The sequence below is a fragment of the Zea mays genome, chromosome 7, assembly GCF_902167145.1.
Source record: "Zea mays cultivar B73 chromosome 7, Zm-B73-REFERENCE-NAM-5.0, whole genome shotgun sequence".
Taxonomy (NCBI): domain Eukaryota; kingdom Viridiplantae; phylum Streptophyta; class Magnoliopsida; order Poales; family Poaceae; genus Zea; species Zea mays.
In genome coordinates, this window is record NC_050102.1 from 21776170 (window position 1) to 21801217 (window position 25048).

Here is a 25048-nt window from a genome sequence, read left to right on the forward strand (position 1 = left end):
CAACGGTTAGGCCGAGGACCCAACCTCGCAAGACAACACATGAGGGCGGGGAGGAGGAAGCGACGACCCTCCGACATAAGATAACACGACCAGGTTGGGGCCAGCACTAACCAACCTCACGATCGTCACGAGACGACCGAGAATGACCGGGGTGCCGACAGCATCGGCCGGCGAAATCAGCGATGCAGGTTCGCCGCCACAAGGGCCAGTCTTTGACTCACCGTTCCGCATGCTGGAAGATGAAAAGCGATATGACATCTCCTCTGACACTTGAGCCCATCGCCCTGCGGGAAAAGATAGTTGCCAATACGATGGAGGGGCGGGAGTGGAGTTAGACTAGCTCCAACAAGGAGCTCTAAAGGATTCTGTACCCTAAATTTAGAGGACGAGGACGTCCTCTACTCCCTCCAGCAACGTCCTCTAAACGGTTCTCTAAATTTAGAGAACGCTGCTAGATCCTCTATATGTAGAGTTTCTCTAAACGGTTCTCTATCTATTTTAATACTTTAAACAACCGGTTTAATAAAACTAAAATATGTACAATACATTTGAGAGTATGACAAATACGTATGTACAAAAATTAAAAAATTAAAAATATCTTTAATATAGGTATTTACATATAGAGGACGTAATTTAGAGGACGTTGTTGGAGAGAAAGTAGATATAGGAGATGGAATCTTTTAGAGAAGACTGTAAAGGACGGATATAGAGGATGTATATAGAGGACGTTGCTGGAGACAGTCTTAGTATTTGGTCACTACCCACCTTTCCTGCGACGCGCGACGCTTAGACCGACCTTGGTGAGAGAACTCCAGAGCCGGACGCTTACTGTGATCCATGACCCGCCGACGGAACCCCAAGAGGTTGGAGACAACAAAACCCTTATGTTGTGAAAAACATAAAATAGTCACTTTTTAACGAGTGTTTTGAGTTTGTCTCTGTCCGTCGATTTTTAAAAAACTTTGAGCTTACTCTCTACATTTATATAATTATGCAGTCTTTTCTATATTTGAGAAAAAAATAAATATAGGCGCACAACAACTTTTTACCAAAGCTTCACGCTAAAACTATCAACGATGATGAGACCATAATAAAGGAACATATTTCACATGTTTAGAAACATCATACGCCATTGTTTGTTTTTAGGAAAATCCAAATTGTTCGTAGTTTATAATAGTACTTAATTTCAACATTTTGACATAAAAGCTGTTTAGAAACATCTTATGTAGCTATTTGTTTTCAGGAAAATCCAACAGTTTGTAGCGTATAATATTGATTCATTTCAAAATTTTAACATCAAAGTCAGGATGGCCGAGTGGTCTAAGGCGCCAGACTCAAGTTCTGGTCCTCTAACGAGGGCGTGGGTTCAAATCCCACTTCTGACATTTTTGTCATTTTTTCTTTCTTTAAAAAATCATTTCTGCACGCATTTTTTTTTGTTTTTTAGTTAATTATTCCTGGTTCATCCCATGTAGCTCTGCAGTTTTCCTTTTTTTTGTTTTTAAATTTCATTAATGCGGCCACTCCACTCCATGTGCTCTTTATTTAGCTCTTGCAGTTTTCCGTTTCCCTTTTTTAAACCATTTGTACAGCCATTTCCCCTTTTTATTTTATGATTTTTTTAAAAACTCATTTCTGGTTTCATCCCATGTAGCTCTTGCAGTTTTTTCCTTTTTTAATTCATTTCTACGGCCATTCTATGTAGTCTTTATTTAGCTCTTGCAGTTTTCCTTTTTCCCCTATTAAAATCATTTCTACGAGCATTTTTCTATTCCTATTTTTATTTTTTAGAATCATTTCTGGTTCCATCCAATGTAGCTATTGCAGTTTTTCTTCCCCCCTCCATTTAAACTCATTTCTGCGGCCACTCCATGTACTACTTATTTAGCTCTTGCAATTTGATTCTTCTAGACTTCAGTCTTTACCGGAGGGTAATTCACTGTGTGGCTACGCAAGTCAGCGTATGTTTCTGTTTCACATTGATAGTTGCTTAAGAAGCAGTAGTGATAGTGTTTGTCGGCATATTACTACCGGTTCATGGTTAGAACTACTAGCGATATTATTGTCAATGTCAGTTCTAGAAATGAACTAGAAGAGATATTGGGTCTTCACTACTAGAACTAGCCATGAATCGAGAACATTACTTAAGGTTCATGGCTTGAACGGACAGTTAGTATCACTGCCACACTGCCAATTTGGGACATAACCCCACAATAATATGATGTTGGAAAAACTCCATAACTTTCTCATATGATGTTTGATGAAAATGCACATTATATCAAAGTTGTAGTACTCGATGAGGTTAAAACTTTTTAGTTGACATTTTTTTTCAATTGGTGTCATTTTAATGCCAAAATATTATAGTCACAAGTGATTGTGTAGTGATAAGAAAGGATCTTGGATAGAGAGATGATTAAACCAGAAGTTGTAAACCTTGAAAAGTCATGCAACTTTGTATTGTACAATTTTTTTATTTGAAGTAGTTTTGATTTCGAAATATTTGATTCATAATAACTAATAGGGTTAATACAAAAGGAATTCATATGCTCTATAGTCACTAGTGACCGCATAATTGAGTGTATAGTGGTCGGAAACGTTCTCGGATGAAGAAACGGCCAAAACAAAAGTTATAGATCTCGAAAAGTCACACAACTATGTAGTACAAAATTGAAAGTCGCCTAGAGGGGGTGAATAGGCGTAATCTGAATTTTACAACTTAAAACACAAACTACAAGTCAGGGTTAGCGTTAGAACTTAAATCAAGTCCGGGAGAGAGGGAAAACAAATCAAATGGAAATCAAGTGAATGAACACGATGGTTTGTTTTACCGAGGTTCGGTTCCAAAGAACCTAATCCCCGTAGAGGTGGTCACAAAGACCGGGTCTCTTTCTACCCTTTTCCTCTCTCAAAACGGTCACTTAGACCGAGTGAGCTTTCTCCTTAATCAAACGGGTCACTTAGACCCCGCAAGGACCACCACACACTTAGGTGTCTCTTGCTTTGATTACAAGTCACTTAGAACAAGAAGAGGAAGGAAGAAAGCGATCCAAGTACAAGAGCACAAAAGAACACGAACAAACACTCTCTCAAGTCACTAGGTGGTTGGAGTGAATTTGGGACTTGTAGAGGCTTTAATCTTTTGATTTGTGTCTAGGAGTGAATGCACTAGCTCTTGTATTGAATGAAAACTTCAAAAGACTTGGAAGCTTGGAGTTGTGGTGGTTGGGGGGGTATTTATAGCCCTCAACCACCAATAAGCCGTTGGGGAAGGCTGCTGTCGATGGGCGCACCAGACAGTCCGATGCGCCACCGGACACTGTCCGATGCGCCGCCACGTCACCCAACCGTTAGGGTCCGGGAGCAGTTGACCGTTTGAGGCTTTGTCCTCTTGCGTCACCGGACAGTCCGGTGCCACACCGGACAGGTCCTGTTCACTGTCCGGTGCGCCTCTGACTTCTGCTCTGACTTCTGTCGCGCACTGTTACGCACTGTAGCTTTTGCAAAGTCGGTCGTTGCGCTGGATAGCCATTGCTCCGCTGGTGCACCGGGCAGTCCGGTGAATTATAGCGGAGCGCGACTAGAGAAACCCGAGAGTGGTTGGTTTGAGTTGTACGGTCCTGGTGCACCGGACACTGTCCGGTGGCACACCGGACTGTCCGGTGCGCCGTTCCTCAGCACACTCTGGTTTCTTTTGCTCCTTTGTATTTGATCCCTAACTTGAATATTTATTGGTTTGTGTTGAACCTTTATGCACCTGTAGAACATATATTCTAGAGCAAACTAGTTAGTCCATATATTTGTGCTGGGCACTCAACCACCAAAATTAATTGTGGGAAAACGTTAACCCTATTTCCCTTTCAATCTCCCCCTTTTTGGTGATTGATGTCAACACAAACCAAAGCAAATATATAAAGTGCAGAAATGAACTAGTTTGCAAAAGGTGAGTGCATAAGTTACTTGGAATTAAACCAATCTATAATTTCACTAGATATGAATGGATTGCTTTCTTTTATTTAACATTTCGGACCTCATTTGCACCACTTGTTTTGTTTTTGCAAATCTTTTTGTAAGATATTTTCAAAGTCTTTTTGCAAATAGTCAAAGGTATATGAATGTGATTGCAAGAAGCATTTTCAAGATTTGAAATTTCTCCCCCTTTTTCAAATGCTTTTCCTTTGACTAAACAAACCCCCCTGAAAGAAATTCTCCTCTTAGTTTTCAAGAGGGTTTTAATAGATACCAATTTTTGAAAATTTATCTCTACATGTACCAATTGAAAAGATTGTCATAACAAGATACCAATTAAAAACTTTATTTCAAAAATTTTGAAATTTTTAGGTGGTGGTGCGATCCTTTTCCTTTGGGCTTAATATTTTCTCCCCCTTTGGCATTAATCGCCAAAAACGAAGACTTTGGGAGCCCCTTTTTATATTTTCTCCCCCATTGATAAAAGAGATGTGAGTGAAAGAGTATACCAATTGGAGAGATGACGGAATACCGACAAAGGTTAGATAATACCGATGGAGTTGAGTGGAAGCGATGTCTTTGCCGAATACTCCATTTCCCTTTCAATCTAAGACTTAATACAAAAGATGCTCATTGAACCATATTAGTCTTAGCTTAGGCACAAGAAGAATAAGAAATATGTATATGTGCCAAATGAAAGAGACATGATCAAAGGTATGTAAAATAGCTATGTGTGCAATGTTTCAATCAAAATTCCGAGAATCAAGAATAGTTAGCTCATTCCTAAGTTTGCTAAAGGTTTTCTCATCTAAAGGCTTGGTAAAGATATCGGCTAATTGTTCTTTGGTGCTAACATAAGCAATTTCGATATCCCCCTTTGTTGGTGATCTCTCAAAAAGTGACACCGAATGTCTATGTGCTTAGTGCGGCTGTGTTCAACGGGATTATCCGCCAAGCGGATTGCACTCTCATTATCACATAGGAGAGGGACTTTGCTCAATTTGTAGCCATAGTCCCTAAGGGTTTGCCTCATCCAAAGTAATTGTGCACAACAATGGCCTGCGACAATGTACTCGGCTTTGGCGGTGGAAAGAGCTACTGAGTTTTGTTTCTTTGAAGCCTAAGACAACAGGGATCTCCCCAGAAACTGATAAGTCCCTGATGTGCTCTTCCTATCAATTTTACACCCTGCCCAATCGGCATCGGAATATCCTATTAAAACAAAGGTGGATCCCTTGGGGTGTCAAAGCCCAAACTTAGGAGTATAAACTAAATATCTCATGATTCTTTTCACGACACTAAGGTGAACTTCCTTAGGATCGGCTTGGAACCTTGCACACATGCTTACGGAAAGCATAATATCCGGTCGAGATGCACATAAATAGAGTAAAGATCCTATCATCGACCGATATACCTTTTGATCTACGGATTTACCTCCCGTGTCGAGGTCGAGATGCCCATTGGTTCCCATGGGTGTCTTGATGGGCTTGGCATCCTTCATTCCAAACTTGTTAAGTATGTCTTGAATGTACTTTGTTTGGCGGATGAAGGTGCCGTCTTGGAGTTGCTTGACTTGAAATCCTAGGAAATACTTCAACTCCCCCATCATGGACATCTCGAATTTTTGTATCATGATCCTACTAAACTCTTCACAAGTAGATTTGTTAGTAGACCCAAATATGATATCATCAACATAAATTTGGCATACAAACAAATCTTTTGCAATAGTTTTAGTAAAGAGTGTAGGATCGGCTTTTCCGACTTTGAAGCCATTAGTGATAAGGAAATCTCGCAGGCATTCATACCATGCTCTTGGGGCTTGCTTGAGCCCATAAAGCGCCTTTGAGAGTTTATACACATGGTTAGGGTACTCACTATCTTCAAAGCCGGGAGGTTGCTCAACATAGACCTCTTCCTTGATTGGTCCATTGAGGAAGGCACTTTTCACGTCCATTTGATAAAGCTTAAAGCCATGGTAAGTAGCATATGCAAGTAATATACGAATTGACTCAAGCTTAGCTACGGGTGCATAAGTTTCACCAAAGTCCAAACCTTCGACTTGTGAATAACCTTTGGCCACAAGTCAGGCTTTGTTCCTTGTCACCACACCATACTCATCTTGCTTGTTGCGTGAAGCGCCCCAATCCTCTGGGACTCAAATGTGATACAATTACTAGTCCCAGAAGGCTAGTAAACACATTTATACATCAGATGATTCCAGATCTGCTTAAATGAGACAAACCTATAAAGGTGGCGATCAACTTTAAGAGTTGGTCCACAACTCAGGACATATTATCAGAGTGGGGCTGAAGCAGCCCGATATACGCAGCGAAGCAAATCAGCGGTCCAACAGCCACAGGCAAGGTTGGGAACAGTCGTAACTCTTACCCGATCTCCTTTTCTGAAAACAACAAATAAGAAAGGGTGAGTACAAACGTACTCTGCAGCCCACCTTCACTCACGGATTGGGGAAATCAGATATAATGCATGGAATATGTGGAGCTCAGGATATTTTGCAGAAACAGCAATATTTTATGCAGGGTTGTTTTGAAAAACATTTTGTTTTTTGCAAAGCGCATCCTCTCCAAAAGGAGCAGGAAGTTTTTCAATATAGAACAAAATCCCCTGGACTAAACCATCCAGGTATCTCAGCAGTTTCCCACTGGTTTTCATTTTCAAAAACAGCTACTGGACTTCCCGTCCACCATAGCTCACGGCTCAACCGCCGGACCTTTTAAAAACCACTTTTCTCAAACGCACCCTTTTTTTGAAAACAAAACACTAATTGCCATACCACACCAGACTCGTCCATTCCTGTGGACACAGACTATTCGAATAGGTTTGAACTCTGCGCAGAGGGGTACACTTTACCCACTAGTCCGGCTCTGCGATCTCATGATCAATGAGATCCGAATCCGAATCTCTTTCTTTCCCCACACGTCCTAACCCTAACGGTTATACCGGAAGGAGTCAGGCCACCGCCATGTCCAAACCGGACAAAACATTCCCCCTCCTTATCCTTCCGGTGCTCCCCATCCTTCATAACCCTGAGGTTGGACCGTACGAGCTCAGATTGAGTGACTGCCCACACAGTCTCGAGTGGTTATACTTATCATGAGTACAGGAAGTGAGAGATGACAAATCAGACCTTATATGAGGGGACAATCCTTATGCTCACGCCTAAACCAGCTGAGCCTTCACCTTAGGCCCTCCCCTAAACCAGGGAGTCCCTGATCATCCCTACTCAAAGGTGATAAGGGTGAAAACCCTTCATCATACACATTTTGAAAAGCATTTTATTTTGAAAAACTCACACCTTTTCTCAAATCATTTGTAACAAATATATTAAGGATTGATTGCGGCAAGCGGCTTGGGTGGCCATAATAACTTGTCTCAAAATCATGTCATGCATAAAATAACAGGATGAGGGTTGTGGTTGAAAAATCATAGGTAATTTATGCATCAAAGGGATCCAGTGAGCTTGTCGTGCTTATCTAGCGAAGGGGAAGGAGAGCTCACGGAACTGGCTTCTGGCTCCACTGCCTGGCGTAGACTTGCAGATCTAGCCTCCACGAGACAGCACGAACGCTCCGAAAACTATGCAACATGAGCAAGCAAACATACAAACCGGCAAGTATACCAACAAATATTTAGTATAGTGGTCAGAATAGCGATATATGGATGGGTAGAGTCTTGAGTAGAATCTGTGTCATGTGGTGTTGTGATATTACTGGTGGTGGAGCAGAGGTGCTTACCAGGAGGGGGACTGGAGGTGAAGTGACACTATGCGTGTAGCCGGCAGAGCGAAGTAACTGAGTGGGTGGGGTGTTTGCCTTGGCTGAGGGTGTTGAGTGTGTGTGGAGAGGGAGAGGGTAGCTAGGTGTATTTATAGCTGAGTGTATGTGGTGTAGCACAGTGAAGTTCACTGTTGGTGAGAATAGTGACAAATGAATCGTCTGACTTAGTCTGAACAGGGAGATTATAGGCAGAATATGGGATAAGAGTATTTTAGGAGTTTTCTAGAATATGAACCATGCTTAAGGGATGACATGGTTGGATAGGGAATAGTTTGATAAGAATTTAGAAACAAGAATTATTGGAATCTGAGTTTGGGAGCCTGGTTCGAAGGAATCTCAAAGTTAAGCGTGCTCAACTTGGAGAAACCTGGGATGGGTGACCAGATGGGAAGTTCCCTACTGGAAGGAAAATCACAGTCACCGGAGTTCGTATGACTGGAATATGGGTCTGGCTGGTCTTAGGTGGACTGGACAGCATGATGGATTAGTAGTTGAAATTTGGGATGATCGGATGATCGATGAATAGTAACAATGAAAAAGTAATTATAGATATCATCGATGAATAGTAACAATGATGATTAGTGACAACGAATAATAACGATGACGAATAGTGTCGGTGAATAGTAATGATGAATAGTAATGGTGAATAGTCCGTATGAACGAACGATGAATAGTGACGATGAACGAATGATGAACGATGAATAGGAATTATGAACGAACGATCGAATGATCGGACGAATGAACGATCAGAATTTTGGCAGCATAACGGCAGGACAAAGATTATCTGGAAGAACGATGAATAAGGACTATGAACGAACGATGAACGATGAATGAGAACTATGAACGAACAATGAACGATCGAATGATCGAACGAACGATCGGAATTTCAGCAACATAACGGCAGGAAAAAGATTATTTGGACGAACGAATGGACGAACGATCGAATGATCGGACGAACGAACGATCGGAATTTCGGTAGCATAACGGCAGGACAAAGATTATCTGGAAGAACGATGAATAGGGACTATGAACGAACGATGAATAGGAACTATGAACGAACGATGAACGATCGAACGAACGAACGATCGGAATTTCGGCAGCATAACGGCAGGAAAAATATTATTTGGACGAACGAACGGACGAACGATCGGACAATCGGACGAACGAACCATGAACGATCGGACGAACGAACGAAAAAACTAAGAACAGGGGGACGAACGATCGAAGAACGACCGAACGATCCTTGTGCTAGTGTGTGCTTGTGTGGGAAGTGGAGTGTGTGTGTGTGGGGGGGAGAGAGTTGCCATGAAATGGCTTGGGGTGGGATGAGAGGATGCCCTTGCCCCTCTATTTATAGTCATGGTGGGGGGATTAGGGGGAGGGATGAGAGGATTAGTGGGAGGATGAGAGGATTAGTGAGAGATTAGCATGTATTTGTCTTGTATAAGTGAGATTAGCTTGTAGAGCTCACCGTATGACACTGGAGGCATACGTATACGTATACGTATGAGCATGAGGAAAGTTATGAAGAAAATATTTATAGGGACTTGAAAAATGATTCTGAAGGTATTTCTCAAGAGGAAAATACTTGGAGATATATTGGTGGAATATTTGGGCAATATTTCTGGAAAGAACTTGAAGGGGATTACTCGGGAAATATCTGGGCAGTATTTCTGGAAACAATTTGAGGGGGATCACTTGGGAAATATTTGTAGGATATTTTGAGGGGGATTTTAGAGAGAATATAGACCACTATACTTTATTTGTTGATATCAACCCGCAAACAATCATTTTGAAATGAAATTTGAAATTCATTTTGAATTTAGAGCGAGTTTGAGAAAATTTCAAGATTTGAATTTTTGGGATGCTACAAATCTACCCCACTTAAAATGAATCTTGTCCTCGAGATTCGGCTTAGAAGGGTTATGGGTATAGCTTTACTTCAGCTACATATCTTCACTTTGCAGACGCTTCGAGGAGATGGAACTTCAACAAAAACTGGCCTTTGAGGAGTATCCGGTTGCTGATTGCAAACGCTAATTCTGGCCACTCAAAGATCATCTTCAGGCTTCTAGGTTTCGCTTGGCAGCTAGCTTACTGTAGAAGCAACGATGCCAACACGCAAACCTTCCTCTTGTGAACTCCCACATGGATTCCTTTCTTGATGGGTCTTCTGGTGCTTTATCAACAGAACTTGGGTGACCACTTCTCATCCAGAAACTTATAAGCTTCGATGATCTGGTCCTCGACAAGCTTTCTACATGCCTTCTTCTTTTTCTCCATAGCAGGAACCTTACTGGAACACTACCCCACTTAAAAAGAATGAGGGTAGAACTCTTGAATCTTGTGGATTTGAACTCCTTGAAGTACCTCATAACAAGGGTGTTACAAGGCCTTCTTCTACTGTTGCTGCTTGAATAGGCTACAAAGAGATGACTAACACAGGGTTGATTCTGGGACAACCTTCTTCTCATCTTCTCTTCGCTATCTTCTTTTCTCTTCTCACTTTTCACTTTTCACTGTCTCTTTCTTTCTCTTTGCTCTTCCCACTGGAGGATTCTATCAAAGAGTATTACTATCACGCATTGGAGGAAACCAAAGACTATGAACCATGTGCAACAGTCTTCAACCCAAGAATCACCAAGCATTGTGATCTCAGGGGCCAGGGAGTGGAAAATGGATTTGCTCGCGATTTGGCAGGGGGGATTTATCAGGCGTGTGCTTTGCTTGGGATGGGAACTGAGGGAGCTGGTGGGGGTTTTATAGGCGAGTGGGGGTGCTCGGGGGGGGGGGGGTGGAGTGGTAGTGATGGAGCAGGTGACACGAGGCAGCAGGTGCGACAAGGGGAAGGGGGCCTGTTGCCAACGACGATGGCGGTGGGTGCGCTGCAAAAGGGGGCGTGGGTGGCGGTAGTGCACTGCAAAGGGGCATGGGTGGCGGTAGTGCACTGCAAAGGGGGCGTGGGGCGGTGGTAGTGCGCATGGAGGCGGTCACTCGTGCGAGGGGCACAGGTGAGTGGTGGGGTCGATGACCCTGATGTTTGTGGTCTCCGGTTCCAAGAATCTTTGCCTCTCTGTATGGTAATAACTCCTTTTGTCCTCTTTTCCTGTTTACTTTGACTCAGGGGTAGTGCTTTGATTTTCATGGTCGGTCCTTTTGACTGAGCGACTGGATAGGTTTCTTCTGTAGCTTATTCCAGGCTTCAAGGGTAAGCTTCCCGGTATCTTCTTCGGTAAGGTGCTTTTCTCTTGAGATGGGTTAAGATGAGAATGGAAGCATAATGTGAGTATTGGATCTAATTTGTTATCTATGTTTTTAGAGAAAACCTTTCTTAAAAAGAAAGAAAACACACAAGCTCAGCAATGATAAGCACAAACAAATCAAATGTTTTGAATAAGGGAAGAATAGAGTTTTTCCAAAGCACGGACTACTCAGATTCGGGGGCTAAGCATAACTACTATTGCTTGGCTCCTGAATTGAGAACTATGCTAAATGCAACTTAAGCACTAACGTTAAAGCATCACATATGCACTCAAAAGAGGAGCAAACATCAAGCAAAATTCATTTTGAAATGCCCTAGGGGGCCACACAATTAGAGTTTTGTAAAACATGAGTCTACAGGGTTACCTCTCATACATGCAGGGGTCTAGCCAAAGTGAAGAAAAACTTCACTACCCAATGCATGCAGAGGACTAGGCATAACTAACTTCAAACCAGGCAGCTTCTCTTCTGGCAAGGCTGGCGCACAACTTCAATCTGAGACATCTCCTGGATGGGTCAAGAGGGAGCTGATGTTGATGACTTCTTCTGGCGGCAACTGGGATGGCAAGACGGGGTCGAACTCTTCTTCAAGCGGGACTGACTCTTGTAGCTCCTCAGAGGGTGGTGGTGCTGGTGGGGTGCTTGCAGCTTCTTCCTTGACTTCAAGGGATGGTGCTGGAATCTTCTTCATGGTGAGGGGCTTAAACAACTCCGACGGGGGATCTTGGGAGGATTCAGGGTGCTCTTGATTATTCATAGCCTGAGGGAAGACTGGAATTCCTTCCAAGACTATGGCTCCTTCCAGGAGTTCCGAAGCCTTCTTCTCTCCTCTGATAGAGACCGGGTGACCTTCAAGAATATGGGGATCTTCAGCTCTCATGGGTTGAACTAGGTTGGATGAAGCGGGCTCTTGGATCTGCAGGGCTCTACGTTGGTTATGGGTTACCAAGTAGGCCTCCATCAACTTCTGGACATGCTCATCGTTGGCTTGCTTCAGGGCTTCAACAGCAATGACTTCACGACTTTCCAATGCAGTTGCACAGGCTTGAGCTGTGGTGAGATCCACATGGAGCTGACAGTTGCGCTTCTCTGCATCTTCTGCTCGGGCAATCATCTGACAGTGGTGCCGAGCCAAGAAATCATACTGTGCATCCAGGGTGAGCAGGTATGCAGTGAGGTGCACGACTGTGGGGTCATCCTCAAGCAGCTGCTTCCCTTCCAATGCACGTATCCTGGCCATCCAAACTGGACGGTCTCTCTGAAAGGGCGGAAAGAATCTGAGCAGTGTGTCGGCCACTTCTTCTTCATAAATTTGACACAGGGCCCTCAATGCCTTGCGGGCGACGACTTGGCAGGTGTCTTTGAATCTGTGCCCAACAGCAGTGACACTCCATTCCACATGGTGCGGACTGGGTCCAATGTATACAGTCACGACACACTTCTCTGTGCCATGCTCGACGAATTCACGACCATCATACTCTGGCTGACTCCTGATTTCGAGGCGAACTGTGCATGCCCTCAACAACTTGGGGAAACCATCTTCATTCTGGCAAAAGCTGGTTTGGCTGCGGACATCCATCTGACTTCTGAGAGAAGGAAAGGGGGAAAGCATTTTTGAAATGAAGGGATGAGAGCATGATTTTTTTAAGAAAATAGTTTTGACTCAAAAACTTTTGGATCAGGCTAAGGGTTACGTCCTGCGGCCAACCTAACAGCTCTGATACCACCTGAAGCGCCCCAATCCTCTGGGACTCAAATGTGATACAATTACTAGTCCCAGGAGGCTAGTAAACACATTTATACATCAGATGATTCCAGATCTGCATAAATGAGACAAACCTATAAAGGTGGCGATCAACTTTAAGAGTTGGTCCACAACTCGGGACATATCATCAGAGTGGGGCTGAAGCAGCCCGATATACGCAGCGAAGCAAATCAGCGGTCCAATAGCCACAGGCAAGGTTAGGAACAGTCGTAACTCTTACCCGATCTCCTTTTCTGAAAACAACAAATAAGCAAGGGTGAGTACAAACGTACTCAGGAGCCCACCTTCACCCGCGGATTGGGGAAATCAGATATAATGCATGGAATATGTGGAGCTCAGGATATTTTGCAGAAACAACAATATTTTATGCAGGGTTGTTTTGAAAAACATTTTGTTTTTTGCAAAGCGCATCCTCTCCAAAAGGAGCAGGAAGTTTTTCAATATAGAACAAAATCCCCTGGACTAAACCATCCAGGTATCTCAGCAGTTTCCCATTGGTTTTCATTTTCAAAAACAGCTACTGGACTTCCCGTCCACTATAGCTCACGGCTCAACCGCCAGACCTTTTAAAAACCACTTTTCTCAAACGCACCCTTTTTTTTTGAAAACAAAACACTAATTGTCATACCACACCAGACTCGTCCATTCATGTGGACACAGACTATTCGAATAGGTTTGAACTCTGCGCAGAGGGGTACACTTTACCCACTAGTCCGGCTCTGCGATCTCATGATCAATGAGATCTGAATCCGAATCTCTTTCTTTCCCCGCACGTCCTAACATTAACGGTTATACCGGAAGGAGTCAGGCCACCGCCATGTCCAAACCGGACAAAACATTCCCCCTCCTTATCCTCCCGGTGCTCCCCAGCCTTCATAACCCTAGGGTTGGACCGTACGAGTTCAGATTGAGTGACTGCCCACACAGTCTCGAGTGGTTGTACTTATCATGAGTACAGGTAGTGAGAGATGAAAAACCGGTCCTTATATGAGGGGACAATCCTTATGCTCACGCCTAAACCAGCTGAGCCTTCACCTTAGGCCCTCCCCTAAACCAGGGAGTCCCTGATCATCCCTACTCAAAGGTGATAAGGGTGAAAACCCTTCATCATACACATTTTGAAAAGCATTTTCTTTTGAAAAACTCACACCTTTTCTCAAATCATTTGTAACAAATATATTAAGGATTGATTGCGGCAAGTGGCTTGGGTGGCCATAATAACTTGTCTCAAAACCATATCATGCATAAAATAATAGGCTGAGGGTTGTGGTTGAAAAATCATAGGTAATTTATGCATCAAAGGGATACAGTGAGCTTGTCGTGCTTATCCGGCGAAGGGGGAGGGAGAGCTCGCGGAACTGGCTTCTGGCTCCACTGCCTGGCGTAGACTTGCAGATCTAGCCTCCACGAGACGGCACGAACGCTCCGATAACTATGCAACATGAGCAAGCAAACATACAAACCAGCAAGTATACCAACAAATATTTAGTATAGTGGTCAGAATAGCGATATATGGATGGGTAGAGTCTTGAGTAGAATCTGTGTCATGTGGTGTTGTGATATTACTGGTGGTGGAGCGGAGGTGCTTACCAGGAGGGTGGACTGGAGGTGAAGCGACACTATGCGTGTAGCCGGCAGAGCGAAGTAACTGAGTGAGTGGGGTGTTTGCCTTGGCTGAGGGTGTTGAGTGTGTGTGGAGAGGGAGAGGGTAGCTAGGTGTATTTATAGCTGAGTGTATGTGGTGTAGCACAGTGAAGTTCACTGTTGGTGAGAATAGTGACGAATGAATCGTCTGACTTAGTCTAAACATGGAGATTATAGGCAGAATATGGGATAAGAGTATTTTAGGAGTTTTCTGGAATATGAACCATGCTTAAGGGATGACATGGTTGGATAGGGAATAATTTGATAAGAATTTAGAAACAAGAATTATTGGAATCTGAGTTTGGGAGCCTGGTTCGAAGGAATCTCAAAGTTAAGCGTGCTCAACTTGGAGAAACCTGGGATGGGTGACCAGATGGGAAGTTCCCTACTGGAAGGAAAATCACAATCACCGGAGTTCGTATGACTGGAATATGGGTCTGGCTGGTCTTAGGTGGACTGGACAGCATGATGGATTAGTAGTTGAAATCTGGGGTGATAGGATGATCAATGAATAGTAACAATGAATAGTAACATTGAAAAAGTAATTATAGATATCATTGATGAATAGTAACGATGATGAATAGTAACAACGAATAGTAACAATGACGAATAGTGTCGATGAATAGTAATGATGAATAGTAATGGTGAATAGTCCGTATGAACGAACGATGAACGATGAATAGTGACGATGAACGAACGATGAACGATGAATAGGAACTATGAACGAACGATCGAATGATCGGACGAATGAACGATCGGAATTTCGGCAGCATAACGGCAGGACAAAGATTATCTGGAAGAACGATGAATAGGGACTATGAACGAACGATGAACGATGAATGGGAACTATGAACAAACAATGAACGATTGAATGATCGAACGAACGATCGGAATTTCGACAGCATAACGGCAGGAAAAAGATTATTTTGGCGAACGAATGGACGAACGATCGAATGATCGGACGAACGAACGATCGGAATTTTGGCAGCATAACGGCAAGACAAAGATTATTTGGAAGAACGATGAATAGGGACTATGAACGAACGATGAACGATGAATAGGAACTATGAACGAACGCTGAACGATCGATCGAACGAACGATCGGAATTTCGGCAGCATAACAGCAGGAAAAATATTATTTGGACGAACGAACGGACGAACGATCGAACGATCGGACGAACGAACCATGAACGATCGGATGAACGAACGAACAAACTAAGAACAGGGGACGAACGATCGAAGAACGACCGAACGATCCTTGTGCTAGTGTGTGCTTGTGTGGGAAGTGGAGTGGGTGTGTGTGTGTGGGGGGGAGAGAGTTGCCATGAAATGGCTTAGAGTGGGATGAGAGGAAGCCCTTGCCCCTCTATTTATAGCCATGGTGGGGGGATTAGGGGGAGGGATGAGAGGATTAGTGGGAGGATGAGAGGATTAGTGAGAGATTAGCATGTATTTGTCTTGTATAAGTGAGATTAGCTTGTAGAGCTCACCGTATGACACTGGAGGCATATGTATACGTATGAGCATGAGGAAAGTTATGAAGAAAATATTTATAGGGACTTGAAAAATGATTCTGAAGGTATTTCTCAAGAGGAAAATACTTGGAGATATATTGGTGGAATATTTGGGCAATATTTCTGGAAAGAACTTGAAGGGGATTACTCGAGAAATATCTGGGCAGTATTTCTAGAAACAATTTGAGGGGGTCACTGGGGAAATATTTGTAGGATATTTTGAGGGGGGTTTTAGAGAGAATATAGACCACTATACTTTATTTGTTGATATCAACCCGCAAACAATCATTTTGAAATGAAATTTGAAATTCATTTTGAATTTAGAGCGAGTTTGAGAAAATTTCAAGATTTGAATTTTTGGGATGCTACATTGCGGAATACCCACTTGGTACATACAACATTTTGGTTAGGACGTGGAACTAAATGCCATACCTCATTCCTCGTGAAGTTGTTGAGCTCCTCTTGCATAGCCAGCACCCAATCCGAATCTCTTAGTGCATCCTCCACCCTATATGGCTCAATAGAGGACACAAAAGAGTAATGTTCACATAAATGTGCAACTCGGGATCTAGTGGTTACCCCCTTATGAATGTCATCGATGATGGAGTTGACAGGGTGATCTCGTTGAATTGCTTCGTGGACTCTTAGGTGTGGCGGTCTTTGACCCTGAGTTTCTTGATCATCTTCCTTGTTTTTATAATTATCATCTCCCCCTTGATCATTGTCCTCCTCTTGAGGTGGCTCATCCTATCCATCTTCATTTCCATCATCTTGAGCCTGATCCTCATTTTGAGTTCATGGAGATGCTTGCATGGAAGGTGACAGTTGATCTTATGCTTGTGGAGGCTCTTCGGATTCCTTAGTACACACATCCCCAATGGACATGTTCCTTAGCGCGACGCACGGAGCCTCTTAACGCAACAGAACCTCGTGGCTTGGCCGCCGCGCGGCGTGGAGCGCGGCGCTGGCCGTCTTCAGCCCAGCTTGGCGAACCTAGTGGCCAGTGGCTGCTCCATGTTTTTCGCCTGCGCGTGGGCCCAGCTGACCAGGTCCTTGTCCCCGATGATTTCATGCCACGCATGGCGGCCGGGCGATGCGCCATTATCGCACGTTCGGGCGAAACGAACTCCGCGACCTCCCCTGTTCCATTCGGATGCCTGACCATTGGGCTATAAGACCCGGGCGATCGTATTCCCTTTGTCCAGTACCTTCCTCCCCACCCTCCGCCGCGCGCCTGGAATCTAGCCGCCATGGTCAAGCTCGTGGGAATGGAGAAGATCTGCCCCGCCACCATGGATTGTTGCTGGCGGGACCAACCGAGGCGGGGAAGAGGGCTAGGGAGCATCACCAACCCGTCGCGAACCCTCTGGTGGCAGTTGGAGGCATGGGGGAGCACCTGAGCGCCGCCAATTCCTCGCCGTCGCTCCTACGCCGCCGCGGGTCGGCTCCTCACCATGGCTAGCTCTCTTCACCGAATTCCTAGTCTGGTAAGTTGCCTACCTAGGTTCGTCTTTCTCCTGTCATCATATTGCGCATGCACGTGGTCGGCTTGGGTACTGTAGTGCGGGGGAATCGGATGCTCACCGGCGTGTTTGCCGGGGCGGTGGCAGGGCGCCGCCGTGCCCAGGCGGTGTAAGGTTGAAGACGCGCGGGGCGGTGGATTAGTAATCGGGCGACCCAAATCAATGTTAGCGTACCGCTTTGGGGGAAACAAATCGAGGGCATAGATCTCAGATCGGACGCCTGGGAGTAGATCTTGGCTTCATTAAATCCTTACCCTCAATCGTAGATCCGACGGTCCACTGAACATTTTATTTCGGCGCACTCCAGATCTAATCCGTGCCCTCGGCTGGTGATCCAACGACCGAGGATTGCGGATACCCCTTCGCCGCCCCTTTTTGCTAAAGAGACCCCGAGTGAAATAGAATTTAACCCGCGGTCCACGTAGTTGGGCTCTGTGTCTTAGTCATTTTTGCGCGAGGGCCCTAGGATTTCCGTTTATTAGTGTGCGCGGACCACATACAGATGAATTCATTTTAGAAATGATTTTCAATACAAAATTAATTACAGAAACTTATTTAATCCTTAGAAAATTCATTTGAAGTCCAAATTGACCCATTGTAGTTCCTATAATTTTATAATAATATTGTTTATGAGATAGTGCCACTGCTTTGACATGAAAGCCACATTAAAATTTATTTCCTAATTAATCTTGTACTTAGCACATAAAACCTTCAGAAATTCATAACTCTTTCGTTTTAATTCCGAATTAACTCGTTCTAGTTGCGTTAGCCTCGTATAAATATTTACTACGCAGTAACAACATTTATTATACCATGTATCATACTTTTATAATTAGATAATTATTTATCCTATGTTAATTGGATTAACTTCTGATCTTATGGTTATAATTTAACTAGATGATCTTTAATCAAATAATTACTTAGATTAAAGTTGAGATAATTATTTATGGAATAATATCTCATATGATATGTACTAACTAGTTTATAATATAGTTTAATATTTAAATCACAGAGATCTTTTTATAAATGATAACTCCTTAACCATGACTCCGATCCTAGTAGCTCTCGATCCCACGATCTCGTAGCGACGCGTAGATCATTATTATGCAGTATGTTCTTATGTTTGGTGTGATGTTAATTTTGTCTATACCATGTCTGTTTGTATTGCTACGACTAGCAGTGCGGTCACGAGGATCTGAAGAATCACCCTGGTAACTAGAATCTCAAGTGTCAGGCAAGTTGTGCCCTTGATCCACTTTTGTTACCCAATAATATTCTTTATTATCATTATTCAATGCATAGGTTCAATTTTGATGGGACCCAATAGGTCACCCTAGTCTGTTTATCTTTTACCTTGTTCACCCCTGAATCATTGGGTAGTTTTTGCTATTGCTCTATATGGTTTTGGGATTAATATTTCATTATATCCATGTTCCAATTATTTTTTTTATTCTATTTATGTTCATGTCAAGATCATTAATGTTAATTGGAACATGGAGCTTAACTTGATAAACACGTGCCACCACAAGGGTGGAATGGGACGCCCTTGGCTGACTAATTAGGAAAGCTAGTGGAAGACTACCTTACCCGAAAGGGGCAAGGGCAGTAAGGGAGTTGCATGCAAGGAGGTTCTCGGGTTGATTTTGTTGCGATGGCGGTCAGACGAGGGATTCTTGCAAGTGCTCTTCCCATAAACTGTAGCGGGTTTTCGAAAGCTAGTGAAACTTTGTAAAGGCCTCATAGTGGATTCCTAGCCATTCACCTCAGTAGTGTCTAAGCGTCTAGCTAACCCTGGCGACATGGGATACACGACTTGTGGGTAAAGGGTACAACCTCTGCAGAGTGTAAAACTAGTATACTAGCCGAGCTCACGGTCAAGAGCAGCTCAGGACTCTCGCATGATTAATTTATGTAACTTAAATTCAATTTGTCATTTGCATTTGCACGAGATTATTTATTAATTTTGTTCTATTATTATTTATTATGGTTTGGTATTTACTTACATTAAGTAACTGCTACTAAAACTTGACCAACTTATTAAAAGCAATGCTCGACTTTAACCTCTATTGTTGATCAGCCTTACACATCACATGAACTCCCACCTTTTGTGAGTTCATGTACATTAATCCCCACAACTTGTTGAGCGATGAACATGCTTGAGCTCACCCTTGCTGTCTCACCCCCCACAGGTCAAGATTAGGTACCACTGGATGAGGCGCATGGTGGATGTTGCGCTGTGTTCATGAGAGGTCTAGGTCGTCGTCTCCCAGTTGACTTTATGGCGCCAAGGACGATCCTTAGTTCGTTTTATATTTATCACTTATTTGTAAGACTTCCGCTATGTAATAAATACTCTGATTATTGTGACATTTATCTCTATACACTCTGTTATTATATATGTTGTCTTCTTTGGCGCATGTATCAGATGCACCCGGCTTTGTCCCTTAAAGCCCGGGTGTGACAGAAGTGGTATCAGAGGAAATGTTGACTGTAGGACGAAACCTAGATAGAACTGGACAACCATTACCTACTTACCTTACTCTGATTCCTTCTATACTTTTCTTGATCCTATTTCACTTTCTACTATTCTACTCTGATTAACCTTACCTTTGCTACTCTGATTCTTTTCTAAACTTATCCTAATCTTTTCTCATCTAATTCCGCTTTACTCTGATTATTCTTACCTGTTCCTTCTAAAGACAAAAGTGGATTTCACTTTGAAATCCATTGCCTAAAGTGACTTTAGAAATAGGAGGCCTACTCTTAGGAACAAAAATAAAACTATTTTTATCGGTATCTATACGCTTGAGTGTTTGATCTTGTGATATTTTCTTGATTTGGATCTTTGATTGAGTGTGATGGATTGTGGGGTAATGTCCACAATTATATATACGTATAGATATAAATAAATAAAATTCATGAGATAACTAAACAACTTAGATTACCCTCCATTAAAGTGTATTTATTTTAATAGACCCTTCTTACCTTAAAAGATTCTCTCTTATCTTAATAGATCCATTTTATCTTAACATATTTTCTCTTATCCTAGAAGATTCTTTCTTATCTTAACAAGATCCATCTTATCTCGAAAAGATTCTATCCTACCCTAATAGATCTAACTAAACTCAAAAGGCTCTATCTTATTCTTAGAGACACATCTTGTCCTAATAAACATACTTATCCCCACCTTGCTTATCTCATAATAGTGTAACAAACATGATCTATTCCAAAATAAATTAAGTAGATCTTATCTAGTCTAATCTGATCGCACCAATTTAATGCTGGTCTCATCTAATCTGATTTGATCTAATCGAATGGACAAACATATTAGATAATACTGGTAAAATAAGATTGGATCCTACTCTTATAAATATGTTTTAATCCAAGTTGGACTAAGTTTCCAATTTAGACTAGACCACATACAACAACTTGGCCATATGCAACTACCTTAACCACCCGATAGTTGCATAACCCCTCTGTTTTAATCGACAGAGATTCTGACTTACCTACACCATGTAGTCCCTCCTATCTCAAAAGAGTCTAACACATCCTAATGATATATATTCTACCCTGGTAGATGGTAGATTTATCTAACTTAAACCAAGTTTAATCTAGTTATATCCAATCTAATCTAGACCCTACCTAATCTAATATGGTCTAATCTATGTTACAAATATTAACTAAACCATATTCCAATAAATGGGGTTTTAAAACCTAAAATTGGTGTCCTACACCAACTCGTCCGTAAAACCATGACCTCACCTATGTTATAGGTTGCCCAACCCATTTATCTTGCAAGCAAAGTAAAACACTGTTCAATCTACCTACCCCATCTACCGCAATGGTTATCCCAACTTGGATAATGGCATCTAACTCCACGACCGATGGTCCCTAATTCAGACCCCTAAAGGAAGCTCGATTATGCCATAGTACACTCATTCTATGTCAACACTCACCAAATAGTTAAAATCTGAGGTACCCTTGTTTTCTAAGCCTCACCTGTTAATGGCATGAAAATTTTAAGTGTATAAAAATATATACCAATTGGAAGGTCCACAAAAAATACTAGAACCTTGAAAAGACGAAGTAAATGATATTCTTAAATAGGATTATGGAATCTAGTGTGATCTAATCCCATGTGGTTTTCTTAAACAGACTAGTGGAGTTTGGACCCTTCTAGCCAAGTGTTAACTTAGCATATAAGATCAATTCAACCATGAGCTAACCTAACCCATGGAGTCATGATGAACAGTATAATCTATCTATCCCCACCTAACATCAAACAAACTTTTAACCTACATCATGTAGTCTATCCTACCCATATATATATATATATATCATCTCGACAGATCCTATCTTACCCTTGAATATTCACCTTATACGACTGGTTACCCCAATCTGGACATAAAACAAAGAATCTTCAGATCATAACCAGCTACTAACTTATTCATTCCGCTTATCAAATAATTTTCCTTGCAAAATTATATTACCATATGCTTCTAACTTCGATGGTCAATACCAGGAAGGAAAGATTATCAGACAACAACAAACAGAAATGAATCCTCCAAATCCTCCACCCGTTGGAATCGATCAAGTGGTTGCCGCCCAAATGCTGGTAATGCAACTAATGGCAGACATGGTTACCGAAATACAAAATCAGATAAGACAAGAACGGCAGGAAATACGTCAGGTCTGGCTGGAGATACATCAAGAAATAAGCCAAGCATAGTTGGAAAGACAACGACAACAACACCCCCCCCACCACCAGCTCCACCAAGCTACATAAACATATATATACGTTACTACTTTTTGTAAGATCTAAGTGATACTTTAGTTAGTAGTTGATATGATACTATGTTAGGAGGAATAATAAGGTCTATTTGACCCCATGTGTTGCTAATAAAGTATGCATCATGCTGAGATTTTTGTGTGTGCATATGTGTTGAGACAATATGAGTATACACCCTTTTCTTACAAATCTCGAGGACGAGATTTTTGTTAAGGGGGGTAGGATTTCTAAGGCCCAAAATTTGTATAAGAAAAAAAATATATAAATAAATATATGAAGAAATAAAATAGCAAATTCAGATCATACTTGAGAGTTGTAAATTGAGAATTGAATTTTGAAAACCAAGAATTATTTTAGAAAAGAGGTAATAAAAAGGTTTTCTATTCAACCAAATGACTATTTATTTAAATGATACGCTATAAACACTTATTTAAATAAGTATTGATGTGTAAAGATAGTATTAAATTTAGATGACTCAAATCTAGACGGGGCATTTAAATTTAAATTTTAAACTCAGAAAAAAATATAAGTTGGAGGATTTCCTATTTATTTGAGTAACCCCCCCTTCATCAATATGATATTGAGAGGCATTAAGTAAAGTAAGAAGTAAATAAACTTTGCATCATATTGGAATTTTGTTTGTGCATTGAATAAAAATGATGGGGACACTAGTAAAATATGATGGTAATTTGAGAATCTGAATTTAAATCAAAGGTACATTTTAGGGAATTGGAAATAATATAGAAAAAGAGAGAGAAATAATGAATTGCAAAATAAATTTACAAGAAAATAAACACATCCCATATTGGCATGTACAAGCATACATTCCAGTTTTAGTACAAATTTACCACAAAGATTTGAATTTATATGGGAATTTAAACTATGAATTGAGAAATTAAAAGGAATAGAAAAGGAAAAAAGAAAATTCAATTTGGGCCAGACAGTTCCCTCTCGGCCCACCCCTCCGTTCCTGCGCGAAATTGGCCCGACCTTCTTTACCGCGCGCCTGTAGAGTAACTGGTATACGGGCCCGGCTGTCAGCGACGCCCAGCCGAATCCTTGCGCGCGCGTGGCTCTGGCAGGTGGCCTCGTTTGTCAGTGGTTTCGTTGATGGCGCAACAGAACCTCGCGACTTGGCCGCCGCGCGGCGCGGAGCGAGGCGCTGGCCGTCTTCAGCCCAGCTTGGCGGACCCAGTGGTCAGTGGCTGCTCAATGTTTTTCTCCTGCGCGTGGGCCCAGCTGACGAGGTCCTCGTCCCCGATGATTTCGTGCCACGCATGGCGGCCGGGCGATGCGCCATTATCGCGTGTTCGGGCGAAACGAACTCCGCGACCTCCCTAGTTCCATTCAGATGCCTGACCATTGGGCTATAAGACCCGGGCGATCATATTCCCTTTGACCAGTACCTTCCTCCCCCCCTCTGCTGCGTGCCTGGAATCCAGCCGCCATGGGCAAGCTCGTGGGAATGGAGAAGATCCGCCCCGCCACCATGGATTGTTGCTGGCGGGACCAACCAAAGCGGGGAAGAGGGCTAGGGAGCATCACCAACCCGTCGCGATCCCTCTGGTGGCAGTTGGAGGCATGAGGGAGCACCTGAGCACCGCCAATTCCTCGCTGACTCGTCGTCGCTCCTACGCCGCCGCGGGTCGGCTCCTCGCCATGGCTAGCTCTCGTCACTGAATTCCTAGTCTGGTAAGTTGCCTCCCTAGGATCGTCTTTCTCCTGTCGTCATATTGCACATGCACGTGGTCGGTTTGGGTACCGTAGTGCGGGGGAATCGGATGCTCACCGGCGTGTTTGCCGGGGCGGTGGTGGGGCGCCGTCGTGCCTTGGCGGTGTAAGGTTGAAGACGCACGAGGCCGTGGATTAGTAATCGGGCGGCCCAAATCAATGTTAGCGTACATCTTCGGGGGAAACAAATCGGGGGAGTAGATCTCAGATCGGACGCCTGGGAGTAGATCTCGGCTTCATTAAATCCTTACCCTCAATCGTAGATCCGACGGTCCATCGAACGTATCGTTTCGGCGCACTCCAAATCTAATCCGTGCCCTCGGCTGGTGATCCAACGGCCGAGGATTGCGGATACCCCTTCGCCGCCCCTTTTTGCTAAAGAGACCCCGAGTGAAATAGAATTTAACCCGCGATCCGCCTAGTTGGGCTCTGTGTCTTAGTCATTTTTGCGCTAGGGCCCCGGGATTTCCGTTTATTAGTGTGCGCAGACCAGAGACAGATGAATTCATTTTTAGAAATGATTTTCAATACAAAATTAATTACATAAACTTATTTAATCCTTAGAAAATTCATTTGAAGTCCAAATTGACCCATTCCAGTTCCTATAATTTTATAATAATATTGTTTATGAGATAGTGCCACTGCTTTGACATGAAAGCCACATTAAAATTTATTTCCTAATTAATCTTGTACTTAGCACATAAAACCTTCAGAAATTCATAACTCTTTCGTTTTAATTCCGAATTAACTCGTTCTAGTTGTGTTAGCCTCGTATATGTATTTACTACGCAGTAACAACATTTATTATACCATGTCTCATACTTTTATAATTAGATAATTATTTATCCTATGTTAATTGGATTAACTTCTGATCTTATGGTTATAATTTAACTAGATGATCTTTAATCAAATAATGACTTATATTAAAGTTGAGATAATTATTTATGAAATAATGTCTCATACGATATTGTCGGCGTATCGACCCCGGGGGGTCCCTGGACCGACGAGTAAATTGTCGACGCGTGCCCCAGCCCAGATGGGTCGGCGCGAGACGGAGC

General features: G+C 42.7%; 1 non-coding gene across 1 annotated transcript; it reads left to right on the forward strand.

The window, feature by feature from the left end:
• Positions 1-1301: 1301 nt before the first annotated feature.
• TRNAL-CAA (transfer RNA leucine (anticodon CAA)) lies at positions 1302-1385 on the forward strand. The gene has a single exon. It is a non-coding gene; the product is annotated as a tRNA-Leu (tRNA).
• Positions 1386-25048: the final 23663 nt, after the last annotated feature.